This window comes from Cydia strobilella, chromosome 20 (assembly GCF_947568885.1).
Source record: "Cydia strobilella chromosome 20, ilCydStro3.1, whole genome shotgun sequence".
Taxonomy (NCBI): domain Eukaryota; kingdom Metazoa; phylum Arthropoda; class Insecta; order Lepidoptera; family Tortricidae; genus Cydia; species Cydia strobilella.
This window is the reverse complement of record NC_086060.1, coordinates 11,104,461-11,124,784: the sequence shown is the minus strand read 5'-3', so window position 1 is coordinate 11,124,784 and position 20,324 is coordinate 11,104,461. Positions and strand designations below refer to the sequence as shown.

General features: G+C 37.0%; 2 long non-coding RNA genes across 2 annotated transcripts in view; one reads left to right on the top strand and one right to left on the bottom strand.

Moving 5' to 3' along the window:
• Nucleotides 1-1,483: 1,483 nt before the first annotated feature.
• The window catches only part of LOC134750699 (uncharacterized), a 116,171-nt gene continuing 97,330 nt past the window's right edge, over nucleotides 1,484-20,324 (bottom strand). Inside the window, exon 2 of the long non-coding RNA XR_010128580.1 lies at nucleotides 1,484-1,605. This is a non-coding gene — a long non-coding RNA (uncharacterized LOC134750699). The remainder of the gene's footprint in view (nucleotides 1,606-20,324) is intronic.
• On the top strand, nucleotides 14,522-18,414 carry LOC134750727 (uncharacterized). The gene is made up of 3 exons (XR_010128581.1): nucleotides 14,522-14,581; nucleotides 16,733-16,792; nucleotides 18,346-18,414. It is a non-coding gene; the product is annotated as an uncharacterized LOC134750727 (long non-coding RNA).

Here is a 20,324-nt window from a genome sequence, read left to right as displayed (position 1 = left end):
AAATGTTTTTTTTTTTGACTAAACTCCAACCCTAGTGTAAATTTCATTCGATAGCGTTACGTGCACGTTTGCGTTAAGAATCAATTTGTATGGGATTTTGAGTTTCCAAAACGTCCCGCTTGGCGCGCTGTTCAAAATCACATACAAAAATAGACATAACGCAAATGCACGTCACGCTATGGAATGAAATTTAAACTAAGGGTTCAGTGCCAATGCGGTTTAGAATGTTTTAGTTTTTGCTTTTTTGTAGTCGTATCAGATATCGGATCGGAAAATTACCTATTTATATTAAAACCTATTTAAGGTTCTTATGATGTGAGTGTAGATAATAGTTATTTGTGCAACAAGAGAGGAAAGTTGGTTTTTCTTGCGAGTATTTATTTTGAGTCCCGAGAAAGCGACAGATTCTATAATTGAAAATGTAAGCAATACTATAATTTACTCAAGAAAACTAGTTTAATATCCGTAATACTTTTTAATTAAAAATAAATGTACAATAAATCAAAATGCACTCAGTAATAGCCACGTTTCGAAGCCGAAGTCTAAATCACGAAAGAGGCGGTCGCCGGTGTCGCAGCGCTTTTTATGCTGGTGGAGGGGCGCCACCACCACCTGGCCGGCCGCGCAGCAGGTAGAATCTTGCGGCTTGCTCAGGGTTGCCAACAAAAATAACCATACCATATCATACCATACCGTACCATACCAAACCATACCATACCATACCATAAAAAAATGTAATAAAAGTATGAAGTGGCAGTTCATGGCCTTCACTAAATTAAAAAGCTACTTTGTTTCACTCCCTGGAGTGAGGAAAGTCACACTTTCCTCACTCCAGGGAGTGACGAAAGTAGGCTTGTTCCAGCTGCTGAGGTGAAAAATATATTATGTACCTACCTACGGAACAATACCGTTCCAAAATTACATTCTGTCGAGTTTTCAAATCCGCTTCGTTTGAAACCCGGATAGTGGCGGATAGTTAAAAAACTAAATGCTTTAAAAAGGCGGTCATTTTCATAGATCATAGATATCTCACAAGATAATGCGTATCATGAGTTTTTTATATACATTATTGTCCAGAAGAAGGCAATTGCTGGCTAAGAATTCATTTAAAGGGACGACAATATTGGCCTTTCCAGTTAGAATCAAATTAAGTACCCAATTTTGTGAAAAATTGAAAATTAAGCTACGAAATAATTACAAATTGGAAGACTCTTATTTGTTGTTGTAATTGATTTTTTTTTTCTGGATTGTTTTGTGTACCTATGTCATTTTTGTATTTGAATATTTTGTGTGTATTGCGGCAAACAAATAAACAGTTAATCTATATATATATCTATCTATCAAATTATAAAACTATGAGTAGGTACCTACAGACCTGATACACTTATACCCTCTCATACCTATAATTAAGATGCAAAAGATATCAAGTACTTCTTTATAATTGAAACATATTTTTTTTCTGTTAGTGATTATTTTTATTACATAGTTTTTTGTACTACGTATTAGGCAAAGAAGCATACGGCCCGCCTGATGGTAAGCAGTATCCGTAGCCTATGGACGCCTGCAACTCCAGAGGTGTTACATGGGCGTCTAACACTCCGCACCCTCGTTGAGCTTTGGCAATTTTACTCACCGGCAAGAACACAAAACGATGAGTAGCTGAATTATCAGACAATATGTTTATAAGTAAGCTTAAAGAATATTTAATAGATAGGGCGTTCTACTCATTAGATGAATTTATGAATAAAAACAATGTTATGTGATTATTATTAAAATGGGATACTGATTATTGTTAATATAAAATAGACACAAGATGTAAATATGTATAATAAAATTGACATGTAACTCTTGTTATGAATTAAAGAAACTGAAACTGAAACTGAAACTGTAGGGTCTCTGCACTATGAGTAATTTTCTCCCACGGATGCTCTGGCTGTGGAATGAGCTCCCAGCCGAGGTTTTCTCCAGGTACTATCATATGGGGTTCTTCCAAAAAGGAGTATACAAGTTTTTAATTGCTCGGCAACTCGCATTTGACATCCCTGGAGTTGAATAAAAAAATAAATAAAGAAATACAATCTTATTGCTATTGTGTATCTACGCGGCTACAATGTGTTCACATTACACTTATTTCAACTAACAGAATATGGGCCGACAGGCCTGAAATAAAGATTTTCAATTTCAATTTCAATTTATAAAACATCGTCCCCCGCCGCGTATGTCTGTCTGTATTTTGTATGTTCGCCATAAACTCAAAAACTCCTAAACGATGCGGTTTTCACCTATCAATAGAGTGATACTGTAACATTGCAAACCTGCATAGTGCAGCCACCGCGCGCACTGGCCGGTTGTAAAAAAAACTATGCGATTCGCCCGTCTTTTGTTTTTTTCATCAATTTTCTTTCGGAATTTTGTTGCAAATAGAAAGAAAGAAAGAAGAAAGAAAGAAAAGACATTTATTGTAAAGACCTTCTACAAACAGCGCCACCTCAGTTACAAAAAAGAACTTACTTACTAAACACTTAAAGCTAGGTACAATGGTAGTTATAGAAAAAGGAGTAAGGTAAGGGTTAATGAATAACAACAAATTTTGGCGCCGCTATAGTGGCTACAAAAGGACGCCACTCAGCATATGCTCTGGTATAAATAAATACCACAGCGCTGGTTTTCTGTGGCACCCCGGGCCGGAGGGTATCTTAGAACTATTTGGGATAAATATAAAAATACAAATAATATAAATACTTACTATAAAGATACAGATAGGTTATAGATTCATGTAGGGTAAAATGTTATGATGGTAAGGGTAGGTAGATATTATAAGTATTATAGACATTATAAGAGGTAGATAAAATAATAACTTTATGTATAACTCTGGTAAAAAAAAACTAAGTCCGACGATTTGAGAAATCCATGGGACGCAACGAGCACGGCAATTGCAGGCTAAAAAGATATTTTTTAACAAATAATTTAACAAATAGCACAACTTATATTTATTTAATGTGACTCAATGCTTATAATTTGTATTAAAAGTACTAATATGACTGTATGACGGCTGCGTCTAATGCAGGTAAAATTTTTATAATTGTATATATAGTATTAAGTTTATGTTTAAATGAAACCAAATCCAAGTCTTATATTTTGTACGTCACTGGTTCGTGTAACTGAATGAGGCTTGGGTTAGGTTCCAACCCGAAAACTAAGAACGCACGATTGTTGCAGCCCTTTCTTTTGGTTTAAAACTGAAGATGCATGATTGCAGCTACTTATTTTCTGGATATTCGCTCTTGAAGTTTTTATCTGCTTGCGCCTGGTGAGCCCGCGTAGCCCGCAGTTGCTACTACCGCTGCCGAAATTCATCGTTCGGCTCGAAGAAGATTGGAATTCGAAAACGTTAAGGCCAGTGACGATATTTTATTGGTTTTGGCTCGTGTACTGACAGAAATTAGTTTAATTTATTGTACATATTTTTACTATTATATTGTTAGCCGGCTACAATACTTGAGAAAGGTTAAGGTGTATAATTATATCCGTTAGAAGCCACCAGGACAGGTCGCTAGTAAAATAATATATCAATGCTCTGTCTTGTGATTTGCCATCTAGAGCAGTTTCTGAATAATGCTAGCTTACACGGTTTTTGTACCAAACTTTTATGAACTTTCTGGAATCATTTTATTCAAGCGCTCCATAAAATTTTCGTTCAGTTTTTGTGATTTCATAAAATTGATAATGATACCCAATTAACTCAGATTTTGTGGATGATACCTAATGTCATTTTTTTAACTTTTCACTTACCTACTTACGAAAGAGCCTTGAGGCCTACTTACGGAAAACATCTTTGTTTTTTTTTTTTCAAACAAAAAAAATGGTACTAAACCATAATTTTTCTTCCAAATGCTAAATCTGTTGCATTTACACATTCAAATTTTACAAACAACGGCAACTTCTTTAACAAAATGTGCCATTTTCAACCAAAAGGGTACTTATTGTCGCTTGTCAGTAAGGCGCTATTTCCATATAGCTTTAATTAGAAATCAACCTTACCAACAAGCGACAATGTGGTACCTTTTGGTTGAAAATGTCACAAATATTACAATTTATATTTGGAAATCCTCAAGACTGTCAGATAGGATCAGAAAGCCGTCGGCATCTTACTTGATCCAAGTTATTACGGAAATAAATCGTCAAAGTCGCTTTGATCTGCATAAATCCAGTTATTCTTTTATTTTTAGACAAATTATTTAATGTTGTAAACAATTTTGGAGGGTAAAGCATGACAGACACTTATTAAAACTTGTGGTTTACACGCGAATAAATTAGAAAAGCCTTTTTAATCGACCCAATGAAAAGGGGTCGTGTACAGTCGCCATCAGATATATCGGAGCAGTGTAGGCGCTCACAAATATCTGTCTTTATTGTCAGGGCGTTAGAGTGCGTGTTCAGATATTGTGAACACCTCGGCTGCTCCGATATATCTGATGGCGACTGTACAATCACGATCGCTGATCGCTACTTTGATTTGTTCCATAAGTTGTATAGATTCTAATATATTTCGATTACTCTGCACTGTTTAATGATTTTTGCCATAAAGGTTTCCAGCATTTGAATACCTATGAGTGTTCAATTTTTGTTATCGTAATTATGTTTTTTTAATTAAAAGTCGTAACTTGTAGTTGTAAGCACATACAGAAAATTATCCGGCAGATATAAATCTGATTCAGGAGTAACATTACAGATACAAGATTCAAAATTGAACATTACAATGATGTGACGTAAATTAGAGATTCTTTTGTATCAGCAGCTATTAATTGAAAAGAGTAAATCTGATGAGCAAATGAGGACTTTACTTATAATTTATATTAGTTTTCTATGTAAGTACCTATTTTCAAACCAGTAACCAAATAATGAATTCTGAAATACCAAGTAGGTACCTACCTAACTTAAAACCATCCAACTATATTCCAATTTTTTTAAAACTTTGGTCTAACTGAAATATAACATATATAATTATGATGAACTTTATTTACATAAAATATATATACAGAGGTAAACTATACTATATTTATATTAATAACTAGCTTAAATCTAAAATAGGCCATCGAGGTACTGTACCAAGGATGCTGGTAGCATTTCCTCGTCGTGAATGATCATACCAAAAAAAGAAATTCAAAGTGGCGGCCATTTTTCACAATCTGACTGTTCGGATCTTCGGATAGCAATTTTTATCATGATTAGAACAAACTGAAAAAGAGCAGAACTGTATGCATACCTTCGGGATGGAGCAAACTCGAAATACACACATTTAGGACCAAATGACGATTTAAATTGGCCTAGTCGCGTATGTAAAAGATTGGTCTATAATATTTAAATGATGACCCACGCTAGATCGGTCCGGGTGGCGCCCGACAATACGTAGGGGGCGCCACTACCACAATCTGAGGGTCTATCGCAAAACAAGAAAATATAAAATTTCGTTGTCTAACATATCTGTCACTCTTACATATTCGAGCGATAAAGAGGCAGATAGCGAAATTTCGGATTCGCGTTTCCCGTTAGCTCCTCTGTAAACAAACCACCTTGATGCATCAATGCCATACGAGTATTTCATTATTTCTCATAACGTCAAAAAACTGTGTTACTGTATGGTTTACTAAAAAGGCTAGTGCTGCATTCTGGTGGCAGAACATTGCAGTAATATCCCCTATTCAGTTATTTATAGAAAGCATCACGTGATCACTGATCACCCGTCATAGAAAAGGAAGTATTTACAAAGTCAAAGTCAAAATATTCTTTACTAGCTTTTGCCCGCGACTTCGTCTGCGTGGACTTAGTAACCGCAGCTAGAGTAAGAATAGCGCCTGGAAAAATTCTCATAGCAATCTAAATTTAATCATATTATGCACACAAATTAGCAGGCACTTCGTTAATTATCTCAATTCCACCCCGCTTTTTACTTTCTTAAGGGATGATTTTCGGGATAAAAACTACCCTATGTCCTTCTCAGGTATCAACCTATCTCTATGCCAAATTTCATCTAAATCGGTTCAGCGGTTTAAGCGTTAAGAGGGAACACACAGACAGAAAGGCAGACAGACAGACAGACTTTCGCATTTATAATATTAGTATGGAAGTATGGATAGTATGGATTCAAATAGGCCTAGCAACAAGCACTTTTACTAGGCCTTAACCCTTAAATGCATGATTTTTTGTATAACTTTTTAATAAATTGAAATAGATGTGTCATGCTGTATAAAAGTAATAAATGTGATTTTGGATAGCTGCATATTGAGCCACGGACCATCAAATATACGATGCATATATACATCATTATGCATTTAAGGGTTAATTGTTACTAACTTTAAGTGTGTTTTACAGTATGCCATGTACAGGGAGGCAGCAATAAATCATCGAAGCCTTGCGGACTAGCCCAACCACAAAACAGACCAGCAAACACATCTGGCTCTAAGGTACACGGTGTTTTTTAGGGTTCCGTACCCAAAGGGTAAAAGGGACCCTATTACTAAGACTCCACTGTCCGTCTGTTCGTCACCAGGCTGTATCTCATGAACTGTGATAGCTAGACAGTTGAAATTTTCACAGATGTATTTCTGTTGCCGCTATAACAACAAATACTCAAAAGTACGGAACCCTCGGTGGGTGAGTCCGACTCGCACTTGTCCGGTTTTTATTTAAACTCCGTTAACTTCGGGGTATAGATGGCTAAGTATATTTAAAGAAACTGAATGTCATTGTAATTATTTTTTTGTACTCTTACTTTTTTTGTAAAAAATAATTATTATAGCGTTGTTGTAATACGGACATTATCATTTAAATCCACCAAACAATTGAAAACTATGACATATATTCATGTTTGACAGCGTGCTGGTGCCATCCATCTTACCATCACAGCTAGAACACTTAGGTATCCGCGGAAATGCCTTAAAATTATTTGAAAGCTACTTTACCAACAGGCAACAAGCGACGGTTATCAATAGTTATAATGTAGATACAAAAACTGTTGTAAAAGTCCAATCAGAATAATATATTTTATTTATTTTATTTTATTTTATTTATTTGGGGCATCAACAGCAATACAAAAATTAATACAAATCATAGTGAGCAGAAAACATAGCCAATAAAGCTGTAAATCTGGGCGTTCCTCAAGGCAGTATTTTAGGGCCTCTTTTATTCCTTATCTATGTCAAAGAATTACCAAATATTATCGACGAATTATGTGTACAATGTTTGCCGACGATGCAACAATTTTATTTTCTGGTGAAACAATAGATGATACTTTCTGCACAAATATTAGTAACACTGTAAAGAAAGTCGTCAGTTGGTTAAAATCAATAAATTAAAAGTAAATTTAACAAAAACTAAACTTATGCAGTTCAGGAACTATAAACAAATTCCGATAAATTTGAATGTGATGGAGTCAGGTACTTTGCTGGAAGAAGTAGACAATATAAGTTTCTTAGGTTTATCAATAGATCCTCAACCTGAAAACATCATATAGAGAAGATAAATAGCAAAATTTCCAGTCAATGTTACGCATTATCTATATTATCCGAAACTTGTTCTGAAGATGATGTTATTAGTGCGTACTACGCAAACATATATTCTCTATTTTGACGTATGGTGTCATATACTGGGGTAATTCCGTAGACGTGCAGTCCACATTCATTTTGCAAGAGGTGCTTAAGAACTATCTATCGTATGAACTACAGACAATCATTGAAAAATGTTTTCAAGGACAAATTTGTACATTGTATAGTTTCTGTTTAAATGTATCTTAACCTGTCTTATGTTTAATAAAGTGTTTACATACATACATATACCCCGTACATACGTACATACATATATAAATTTTTGACGCTAATGTCTGTCTGTCTGTAGCAACATAGGTCTCCTAGGATTGGACCAACTTCAATGCGTTTTTGTGCGTAAAGCGTTTCCTTGCGGTAGGTCTTAGCTAAGTTTGATAGAAATCAATCCAGCAGTTTGAAGATCAGCTCTTTTCCAAAATGACGTAAGGTATTTTTGGCATATTTTTTTTTTACTTTTTATTTATTTTATTTTTATTTTTAACTAGCTTTTGCCCGCGACTTCGTCTTCGTGGAATCAGTAACAGCAGCTAGAGTAAGTTTAGCGCCTGGATAAAGTGCAATCAATCAATCAATCAATCAAATCAATCAATCAGTCAATGTGAGCAATCATTAAATTTGAGCATAACCGGCAATATCAGGCAGTTCATTAAATGTCTCAATTTCACCCTCCTTTTCACTCTCTTTAGGGATGATTTCCGACATAAAATCAGTCTTATGTCCTTCCCGAGACTCAAACTATCTCTATGCCAAATTTCAACTAACTCGGGTCAGCGGTTTAAGCGAGAAGAGGTATTTAACACACAGACAGACAGACAGACTTTCGCATTTATAATATTATAGTATGGATTAAATAGTTATTTAAGTAAGCCTCCTGAACAAGTACACACACATCTAAAGTAGGTATTTCTTCTCTCAATTCTGCGTTTTTTTTATTGTAGTTTTTAGGCTATATTTTTATTTCATTTTCAGTATAATGAAACGGAGCAACATTCGTACCGAAAATTCCTCTATACAGGATCACCTTTGATGTAAGTGGAGCAAAGCTCGGTCTCCCAGATATTGTTAATTATAAGATGTATTGTTTTGAAAAAAAAAATGTATTGTTTTGAATAACCATCGCGTTAACCGAAGACATAATTTTTATATAGGTTTAATGCAAGGAGGCAGGCGGTGGGGGCGCAAATTGATGTAAAATTCCATCCACCTATGAAATTTGCTGTAAGAGAGAAATATACTGGAACAACAATAACGACTACGACCAAAAAATATTTCGATAATGACTGTGACTACATGTTATACTACTGCATGAAAGGATTTCAGTAAGTACTGAAAGATTACACCCACATCATCATCATCATCATCATAATGTCAGCCGATAGACGACCACTGCTGGACATAGGCCTCCCCCAAGGCTCGCCACTCCGACCGATCCTGTGCCGCTCGCATCCACCGAATTCCCGCGACCTTCACCAGGTCGTCGCTCCATCTTGTTGGATCCCTGCCGGCAGTTCGTATTCCGCCACCCACACCCACACCCACATCAATAATAGGGAATATTACGCGAAACTCTGCGCAGGGCGCAATACCACAATCTGAGGGTCTATCGCGAAACAAGAAAATCGAAATTTCGTTATCTAACATCTCTGTTACTGCGATAAAGAGGCAAATAGCGAAATTTCGGATTCGCGTTTCCCGGTAGGTCCTCTGTAAACAAACCGCCTTGATGCATCAATCTCATATTTTATTATCTCTCAAAACTTGTTAAAGGTACAGTATGTATAAGTTACTCTATGGTTTACTAAAAAGGCTAGTGCTGCACTCTGGTGGCAGAACTTTGCAGTAATATCCCCTATTATTAGGAAGAGTAAGTTACAAAATATTTCTTCAAATAATTTCATTTTTGAAATAAGCTTTTTGTAGTAGTGTAAGCTTTAAGTAAACACCGGTTTGTATTAACACTTGTTTTTATTAAATAATTAAGTTTTCTTACATATATGGTTCTTAGCGTTGCGGCAGCTTCTAGGCAAAGAGGGCGGGGTCACCCATTTTACATTACATATCAATTTTTAAAAGATGCGTTCGGAAACGTTCTATACTGATACATTTGTTTCGGATACTATTACCACTGATATTACATCTTCCCCTTTCTTTTTTTAAAAATTTCATACAATCTCTTCCCCCTTTTCTTTTTAACTAACGCTGCATTACAAATGAAAATACAAAATTTAAGTTTTAACTACCACTACAAATATTCTTAAGTTTACTAAGTTGTCTTTACAAAAATAACCTGAGCCTGTTTTTTTTTTTTTTTTTAAATTCTACCTTGTGCCTAATAATGTAAGTATGCTAAAATACACAATGTAAGGGTCTATGTAGCCACACACTCAACCAGTTGCATAGCACCGGAAGACTACCAATCACCCAGGTCGAACATGATACGAAGTTCTAGTGTACCTAACATTATTGTTATCAATAACATCATAGGACCTCAGTCCATTGTTTTTAACAATTTGGCCTTGTAGCCACTTATTACTATTACATTCTTTTTTAAACCAGACTTTCTGACCAACAACAAAATTATTTTTCCTTTTGGTATTAGCATTATAGTTTAGTATATTTCTAGAAACAGTCTTATGAAACCCACTTTTAATATTAATATTCAGTCTTGGCATTAAATATCTAGATGTGACTGGTAATTTCGTTTTTATTTTTCTATTCATTAACAATTCAGCTGGTGAAAATTTAGTGCCACAAACAGGAGATGATCTATATTGTAAAAGCGCTAATCTGTAGTCTGTGTTGTCCTCCTGGCATTTGATAAGCATTTTTTTAGCAATTTGTACAGCCTTTTCAGCCATACCATTCGACTGTGCGTACCTAGGGCTAGTGTAGGTAAATTTAAATCCCCATATATTAGCAAAATTTTTACATTCTCGTGAGTCAAACGGAACATGATCAGAGACTATCTCACTTGGTACACCAAATATACAGAAAATATCTATTAGACTACTTATGACAGACTTGGCGCTTTTATTACTAATTGGTTTTACTTCTAGCCATTTTGAAAAATAATCATATATCACAAGATAGCTTTTATTTCTATACTCCATTATGTCTGTTCCTAGTTTTGAGAAAGGCAAGTCTGGGATGTTGTGACATAGTAGTGGCTCTTTTGTGTTGTTGTTTTGATATGTTTGACAAACAAAACACTGCCTTACAAACTTATCTAGATGTTCATCAATTTTGGGCCAATAATACATACTTCTAGCTAGATTTTTCATTTTAGTCATACCAAGATGGCCTTCATGCAATTTTTTAATTATGTCTGTGCGTAAGGATTTAGGTATTAATAATCTATGATTCATAAACAACAAATTTTCATCAAGAGTAATATCATCTTTGAATTTAAAATAATATTGCATGTTATCTGGAATTTGCTTTTTATCTGGCCATCCATTTTTAGTAAATTCTTTAAGATTTGACAATTCTGTGTCCTTATTAGTTTCAGAAATTAATTCTTTTTTAAATTCATTAGTGCACTGCAAGTTATTTGCTAGGCCGACACAGTGAATGACATCATACATGTATGGTTCATCAGTTTCATTACCAGACATGAAAGCACGCGACAGAAGGTCAGCAATATACATAAATTTACCTTTAAGGTACTGAAATTCAATGTCATATTTGAGTAATTTTAATTTTAATCTTTGAAGTCGGGGCGATGGAACCTCATGTATCGATTTTTTCAGTAAGGTTTCCAGTGGCTTGTGATCATTAAGAACAGTGCACTTTTGCCCATAAATATAGTAATGGAATTTCTTGGTTGACCAGACTACACTTAGAAGCTCTTTTTCTATTTGTGAGAAATTCCTCTCTGATGCTGTCAAACTCCTCGATGCAAAACAAACAGGTTTTCCATTTTGAAGTAAGCAGCACCCAAGGCCATCTTTTGAGGCATCACATTGTATAACCACCGGTTGTTTTACATCAAAGTTTTGCAGAACCGGTGCCTCGGTGACATATAATTTTATTTTATTAAATGAATTTTCATGTACATCTGTCCATAACCAATCCACATTTTTCTTAAGAAGTAATTGGAGTGGTGATGCAATTTTTGCCAGGTTTGGAACAAATTTCCTTAGATAATTTACCATTCCAAGAAACACTTGTAGGTCTTTTTTGTTACTGGGACTTTTAATACTGTTAATAGCTTTTATTCTTTCAGGGTCTATTTTCATACCTTCATAAGAAAATATGTGACCAAAATACTTGACTTCATTCATTTTATATTGAAATTTATTTTTATTGAACCGGACATTATGTTTTCTAGCTCTTTCAAACACCTTTGCTAAAATTGCATCATGCTCCGATTCACTGTCAGCACATATTAATAAATCATCACAATAAATTATTACTCCAGGAATGTCTCCAAATGCCCTTTCGTTATACTTCTGAAAAATTTCCGGTGCTACGGACAACCCAAAGGGCAACCGATTAAATTTGTAGCAGCCAAACGGGCTATTAAAAGTACAGAGATCACTGGATTTTTCGTCTAATTTTATGTTATAAAATCCTTCTGATAGATCGAGCACTGAAAAATATTTTTTATTTGACAATCTGGGGACAATCTCCTCAAGAGTAGGTATTAAATAATATTCCCTGACTAGCACACTATTAAGATCCTTAGGATCTAGACATATTCTTAGTGATTTGTCTTTCTTTTCAATTATGACAAGATTACTCACAAAATTCTTAGGATGTTCGACCTTGGTGATGATCTGTCGTTCTTCCAACGATCTTAGTTTCTCCGCAAGCCGAGGTTTGATTGCGTTAGGCACCCGACGTGGCGGCCTCACCACAGGTTCTACATCTGGTTGAGTGTGCAGCACCAGTGGTTCATTAAACTCTCCAACACCCTGAAACAGTTCACCATATTGTTTATAAATTAATTTTTTATCCCATTGGGACTCATCAATTGTGTTTATGTTTTTATTAGGAATGAAGTTTAGCTTAAACAGGGAACACAGGCCTAAAATGGCTTTGACATCTTGTTTTACTATTATAAACTGTGTATTGTACTGAACATCATTAAGTGTCAGTGTTAGTGTTATTTTTCCTTCAGGAACAATGCGTGAACCTCCAAAAGCTACTAAAATACTTCTTGTCTCAGACAGTTTTATATCATTTTCATCATTGACAACTTTTTTTAAGATCTTTTAATGACAAAATATTTGCTTGGGCCCCTGTGTCACACTTGAAGTTAATTACAGACTTGTTGTTGACTTTTAAAGACTCGGTCCACTTACAGTTGCATTCGCTACTCGAGTGACACACCCTAACTAGTCAGATCATTTCATAATTATTTTCCTGCTCAAAACATTCAATTTGGTTGATTACTTTGCACCCAACTTTAAAATGATTGTACCTGTTACAATTTTCACATCGCTGGCCATAGGCCGGACACGCCCGCGGGCCATGCTCTGTGTTACATTTTTTACATTTATATATCTTATTGTTAAGTGAGGTTAGGTGTTGTTGATTATACTTAGCTTGACTACTTGAAGACTTTGATGCTAGCTGAGATGACTTGGAGTGCTGCGCTGGTGAACGCCTCTGAACTGCATCCACCTCCGCCATGGTCTGCTTTGCCAGGACCCGCACGTGTTCCCGGGAAAGCTCCGCTGATCTGCAGGCGTCCACTGCTTTTTCAAGAGTTAGATCTTTTATTTCTAACAGTTTTTGTTGCACCCGCTGCTCTCTGATGCCAACTACGATTCGGTCCCGTAGCATCCGGTCCAGTTGTGAGTCAAAATTACAATTTTTTGCTATTTTACGAAGCTCTGTATAGTACGTATCAAAGCTTTCTCCTTCTTCTTGTATTCTTTTGTTGAACTGCCACGTGTTAATCACCTCGTTGGTTTTTGGCTTAAAATATTCTTCGAACAGTGTTATTACATCTTCTAATTTATCGGAATTTTCTGTATTTTCTTTTTTTAACGTGTTAAAATATAATTCTTGCGCCGGTTGACCGATACAGTTAAGTAGAACTGATGCTTTTCTGATTTCCGTGATCTTCTCCAAACCCGCCGCTGACACGAATATTCTGAATGCTTGTTTAAATCTAAGCCATTGCGGATATAACTCTTCAATTACCTCGAGATTTAACGGTGCCGGCATGCGGTATTCTATACCCGACATCTTGAATTCTTGATATCTTCTTTGTCTTGATATTATTTTATTTCTTCTTTTTTAGTAGGAGCTTAGCTCTTCTTCGACTGCGCCATGTAGTAGTGTAAGCTTTAAGTAAACACCGGTTTGTATTAACACTTGTTTTTATTAAATAATTAAGTTTTCTTACATATATGGTTCTTAGCGTTGCGGCAGCTTCTAGGCAAAGAGGGCGGGGTCACCCATTTTACATTACATATCAATTTTTAAAAGATGCGTTCGGAAACGTTCTATACTGATACATTTGTTTCGGATACTATTACCACTGATATTACACTTTTATCGCTGACTTTCTTCTTTGTTCAACCTGCCAATACTCATCGAGACAATTCTAATAATCCTAAAGACAAATACAAATTATTTAAGGAATTATCGAAAATAATAATAGACGGTGATCGTAGAGCTGGCAGCTTCCTCGCACAAAGAGTAAGCATTGCGATACAGCGAGGAAATGCTGCCAGCATCTACGGCACCATGCCGCAGGGAAATAGTTTTTAGTTATTTATTTTAAGATTAGTTTTATTTATTTTTTAAGTTTTATAGGTTAGTTATTTAATTTTGTATTCAATATTTAATACAAATAAAAAATTTATAATTTATATTATATAACATCTGAAATCTGAAGTAAAATGGCTGATATTATAATTACAGCACTGGTAGACTATGTGGTAAGACCATTTACAACACATACGAAAATTTCTCCAGTTACTGCCAAATGGAATACATAAACTGCATGGAAAATTATGACTGTAAGTATGTTCTGTCATTTTCACCCACTGAGTTATTACTATTACTAATAGAGACGACTCGCTAGTAAGCGAGCCAATCGTCACATCTTTCGCCACGGGCACAGCCTGCCAGGCTTGTGGGCGTGTTTGCCGCTCCCATACGGCCCGGCCACGACATCGCGCGGTGGCGGCCATAGGTGGGAACGAAAGGTCCGATCGCTGTGTCTCGCTCCAACCTATGGCCGCCGCTCGCCGCTGCCGCCGCCGCGCGATGTCGTGGCCGGGCCGTTGCCACGGAAAATGTTGTCGCCATACCAGAGACTGTTTCTATATTAAGCCTTTAATTGATTGAGAGACGACTTACCAAACAATTAAATTGTCGTAATCATAACCTGTACCACGCGACCAGAACGTCGTAAGCGCCGTAAAATTCATGGCGCTTACGCGTTTAGGTCGCGAGATTCACGCTCCGCTTCTATGGTTTGATGCCAAAACGGCATCTTAAACGGCACACGGCGACTCATGGCGCAAAATACTGGTACTCCTGGTACCCAATATATTTATCCTCTAGCGGCCCACCCAAGGGTGTGACACTCTTTGATAGAGAAAGATAGTCTTATTGCGATTCCTATATTGAGGAAAGAGAAAATAGTGCCATGCTTTGTCCTTATCACAGACCAGGTGGCATCATAGGTAGGAGGCGATGGCGAAATACCGAAATTTATAAGTGAAAGAGAAAATATCCTATGCTGCCCAAATTTGATATGAATATTCTTTCTCTTTCCCCCGGTCGCTCGGTGGCGCGTGTATAACTACTTGTATATACTATGTCTATGGGCCCACCGCACAAGAACAATAATTGCCTCAAATCAAATAAAATAATTGCTCAAATAATTGCTTAAATTTGAATAAAATGTGATAGAAAATAGAATTAACTTTTTTCGTTTTAATATCAAACTAGTCCAAACGAATGTATTTAACTGTTCCATTTAAAATTTCATTGGAGATAATTTATACTAGTATTAGGACCGGACCGTGTGACGCTCAAGGCTCGGAACCGGTTTTTTGAAAACTCCGAAATAGCCCAATATTTATAATTTCTTGACGGTCTTTACATAAGACTGAATCATGTATTTAAGTAACAACTTCGTATTATTAAATTGTCCCATTAAAAATGAAATAATAAACCAAAGAACGAAATGGAACGTAATAATATCGGTAAGGTAAGGTTCTGGAGTGGTACCGGAAGACGAACTGCCGGTAGGCCTCCAACGAGGTGGAGCGACGACCTGGTGAAGGTCGCGGGAATTCGGTGGATGCGAGCGGCACAGGATCGGTCGGAGTCGCGAGCCTTGGGGGAGGCCTATGTCCAGCAGTGGACGTCTATCGGCTGACATGATGAATATCGGTATTTTTTGTACTTATGAAGAAAAAAAAAACCGGTTCCGAGCCTTGGTGACGCTAGACGTTATAGGTCCACAATAGGGTTGCCATAACTTAAAATAAACTTAAAATACCCTAAAATAAGATAATGTTTTATGACTTGTGGACAATTTTATTATTGGCCAGGACACCGGGACACAAAGCTTCAAACTGGAACATGTCCCGGCGTACGGAGACATATGGCAACCCTATAGTATACGACCACAAACTAATTACCGTGACTGAGCTCACCCACAGTTTTTAAGTTTAGAAGTTAAAACAAGTTTTTTCAAAAAAAAAAATTTGGTACAAGCTTTTATCGCTGACTGTACTTTTCTTTCCACAGGCAACCAATACTTATCGAGACAATTCTAAAAACTCCAAACATAATTAGGTTGCGTTGTTTTATCACAGAGTTCCTATTACCACCTCCTGTCTCATTACTAGCTCGGTGGTACTATAATATTGCATTGTCACCCGACTTACTTATGTATGCAAATTTGGAAAGTGGGTCAAATTTAGGTTGCAAAATTTGACCCTTACAAACATAGTTACATATTACATACATACTTGCTTACATAGGTACATTGCAAGTTAATAAAAACCTTGTAAAAATAGATGATAGATTTTGTAAGTATAATGCTGAAATGGAAAAATAGTAAAAAGGCATGTGAGAAAACACTGTGTTGTACAGAGGGTCGTCTTGAATATTTACAAATCTCTGGGTATATGTACTTATCTGTTCTGCAGTATGGTCGATCGCGCACATGGGAATTTGCTACAACGTATCGTCGTTCCAAACCTTCGCATGTGAGTTTGTCTTACCAATTAGTTTGTTATAAACCGCGAGCCAGGCGCAAATTCTTCAGTCATCGCCTCCCGGGCGAAAACTCGTATAGCGGTTAACGGCTATGTATGATTAACCCTCATGAACGTCAGCTGCCGCTTCGTTGGTGGGTCGAGGAATGGCAGCCACCGAAACGCGTAACACGGTCTATCCACCGCGATACAATCGGCTGACGATTTGTTTTATTAACAATAGCATCTAAACTATCATCTGACAAAGTATTAGACGAGAGGCGATGACGCCGATTTTCTTTTTTACATGTTCATGTGACCAGCTGATGGTCTTTCTACAGCGATACAATCGGCTGACGATTTTGTTTATTCACAATAGCATCTAAACTATCATCTCACAAAGTATCAAGTGGGAGGCGATGACAAAAAAAAATTATAGACTTTCTTTGCTGCCATTCCTCAACCCACCAACGGAGCGGCAGCTGACGTTCACGAGGGTTCATCATACATAGCCGTTAACCACTATACGAGTTTTCGCCCGGGAGGCGGTTGGTCATGGAAATCTGTTCCTGGCTCGCCGTCTATTACTGTTTACACGACGCTATATACTGACATACTGTAGTCTAAATTTCATTCGAGAGCGTGACGTGACGTACGCAATTTGTATGGGATTTTGAGTTTCCAAAACGTCTAGCTAATCAGCTATAATTTACGCCTACTGTTACCATGTGTAATTTGTGTATAAAGCCCTACTTACTGTTACTGTTGGTTCTGCATTTGTGAACATGTAAATAAATAATATGCAACACTTAAGTTATAAATTATATCAACTTAGTTATAAGTTATTGACGTGTAAACTGTATTTAATGTATGTTTATAAATAAATAATCTGAATCTGAATCTGAATCAGTCCCGCTTGGCGCGCTGTTCAAACTCCCTCCTAGGATCCTTGCCTCCTTTCCCTTGCCTTGTTTTCCTTGGATCGCCAAAGCACACCAAAGCACACCTCCTGGTATTGCGCAAACTCAAATAACACATTTAGGACCAAATGTATTGTGTTAAAGTATTAACGCTTTGATAACTCAGCTGGTCCTAGGTTCCCTAGCATATTAAAAACGTTGGACAGGCATTGCAATCAACCAATATGGGATAGCCACTAACTTTGAGCACACGCCGATGATTTCCGGGGATACTGGTCCTTCTTCAGCTAGCTAGCACTTCCAGGGCCTTGAGAGGAATGAGAGGTCGTCACACACGCCTTGTCAACTGATTATTCGCAAATAGTACCGAAATACCGAATTTTAGAAATAATAACATTAATAACGCACAGAGGAACATGCGTTGCAGGCTGCGCCCGAGCCGCAGTGCTTGACAATCCTAGCTGTTGAATCTACCTCCGAATTTGCTCCGAAACGGCATACCCTCATATTAAAAAGATTACAATGCCCGAACAGTATGAGTTAAAACGATTTCCAGATTGCTGAGAATACATTTTTCAAAAAAAAATCTATTTTGATTGGCCTACCTGTATTTGATCGTTACTTTTTTGTTTTCTTCATTTTCAGATTATGCATATGCCATTTGGGATGATCAACAGTTGGAAGAAATGTATATTATGCCTGCAGTAGGATAAAAAACGCAACCTACATCTGAGGGCCTACACCGAACCACGTTCGACGTGTTGCCTACCTGTCACACTTACGTACGAATTTACAAGTGCGACAGAGAGGCAACACGTCGAATGTGGTTCACGGTAGGCCCTCTGGATACACGGTTTCTCATTTTTAATGTACTTAAATTCCGATTAAATAAAATAAACAACTAAATTATATGCCTTTTTTATTGTAAAAAAATTTCTGGCTTTCATTTCGTGTAATAAATAACGCATAAAATATTTTGACATGTAGAATGAATCCGCGTGTACGTCATCTGCTGTCCCGTAAGTGGTTTAAGCAACGGAGATCTCTCGAAAAGCGTCCAACTCTAACCAAATTCAATTATCAAGGATCCTTATCCTCTTGCTAAAGGTTGCGAAAGTATAAATTGAATATATACGAAAGAAAACGTGACCATGCCTCCAGTGCTTAAGGCTGGGATCGAACCAGCGTCATGCATTCGCGGCACACGCCATAACTACTAGTTAAGCCAACCACCACTAAACCACTAATACCGCCGCTAGTATACCAGTAGTATATATTTAACAGGATAATTTTATTTGTTCCCTAGTGGTATTACCAAAGATTTTACAAATGGAGAAGTAACTAAAATTGATTTAAAAACCATTCGGGTTGAAAATTCAAACCCTTATTGTTTAGGAACAGCAAGCAACCTCAACTAATTTCAGATATAACCACTAAACCCGAGGAAAGAAAATATAAAACTTTGCCACCAATCCGCGTCTTGCCGTAAGAAAACATAAAAGTATGAATCCCCACGTCGCCCGGGACAAGCGAGGATTTCTAGAACAACGTGTTACTATAAAAAGTCATTTCTCTCTAGACATATTGACCGGGATATAGACCGTGATTACCTTTCCCGATATTTCCTGATATTTGGTCTATATCCCCGTCCATATAAGTCTAGTGAAACTAACCGTGAATCATTCAAAACTCATTTCATACTCATACTCATAATCTTTATTGCATATAACATTGTATCTTAACCTTTCTGTCTAGTAATTTCTCTCTAGTCAATATGTTTAAGAATGACTTATAATATTTATTTCTTATACATAATATATTCCTACAAAAGCAAATTTTATACCCTAAGCGCCACTTGCACCATCCCACTAACCCGGGGTTAACCGGTTAAACCCTTAACCCAGTGTCCAATTGTACTGATAACCATGGTAACTCCAGGTTTAACCGGTTAGCCCCGGGTTATGGCTCCTCTACACGATGGCCTAGCGCTGGACCAGCGAGATGGCCATGCGATGGTTCAGCACAGCCACCACGGAATGGGCCACGTAGATGCGTACGCACCATCGCTGGCCCACTACCTTTGATGTGCGTACGAAAAATCGACACCGTGGCATCCAATCGCCATCCCGCCGCGCCATAAGCCATCCGACACCACTACCCTCTCTACACGCTGGCCCATCTTAGTGGGCCAGTATGATGGGCCATCCTGTAGAGGAGCCTTTAGTGGGATGGTGGAAGTGGCCCTAAAAGAGACGCACTGCTAAAGTTTTTATTTCCTAACAATTCCTCTGGCAATCTCCGCAGCCGGGAATGTCTATTTCAAATTTATTTAATTAAGAGAAATTTAAAATTCCAACAATTTTAAAACTAAATGCCACAAGCTCATGCAAATTTTCATAATAATTAAAATTTACTGCATGTTGTATGTTGTCACGCTACGCGCCATGTCCGTTTTTGAATACAATAGTTTAATTTGCCTCTTGATAGATTGTTGCAACGCAAGACGTACTGTGACTTTTTCATTTTCTGGAGCCAAACCAAACGAAACCAGCTCACTTTAGACAGAACTATAATTTATTGCATAGGTACAATATTTTTGCGTCGCAATCGTGGTAGCACCGCAG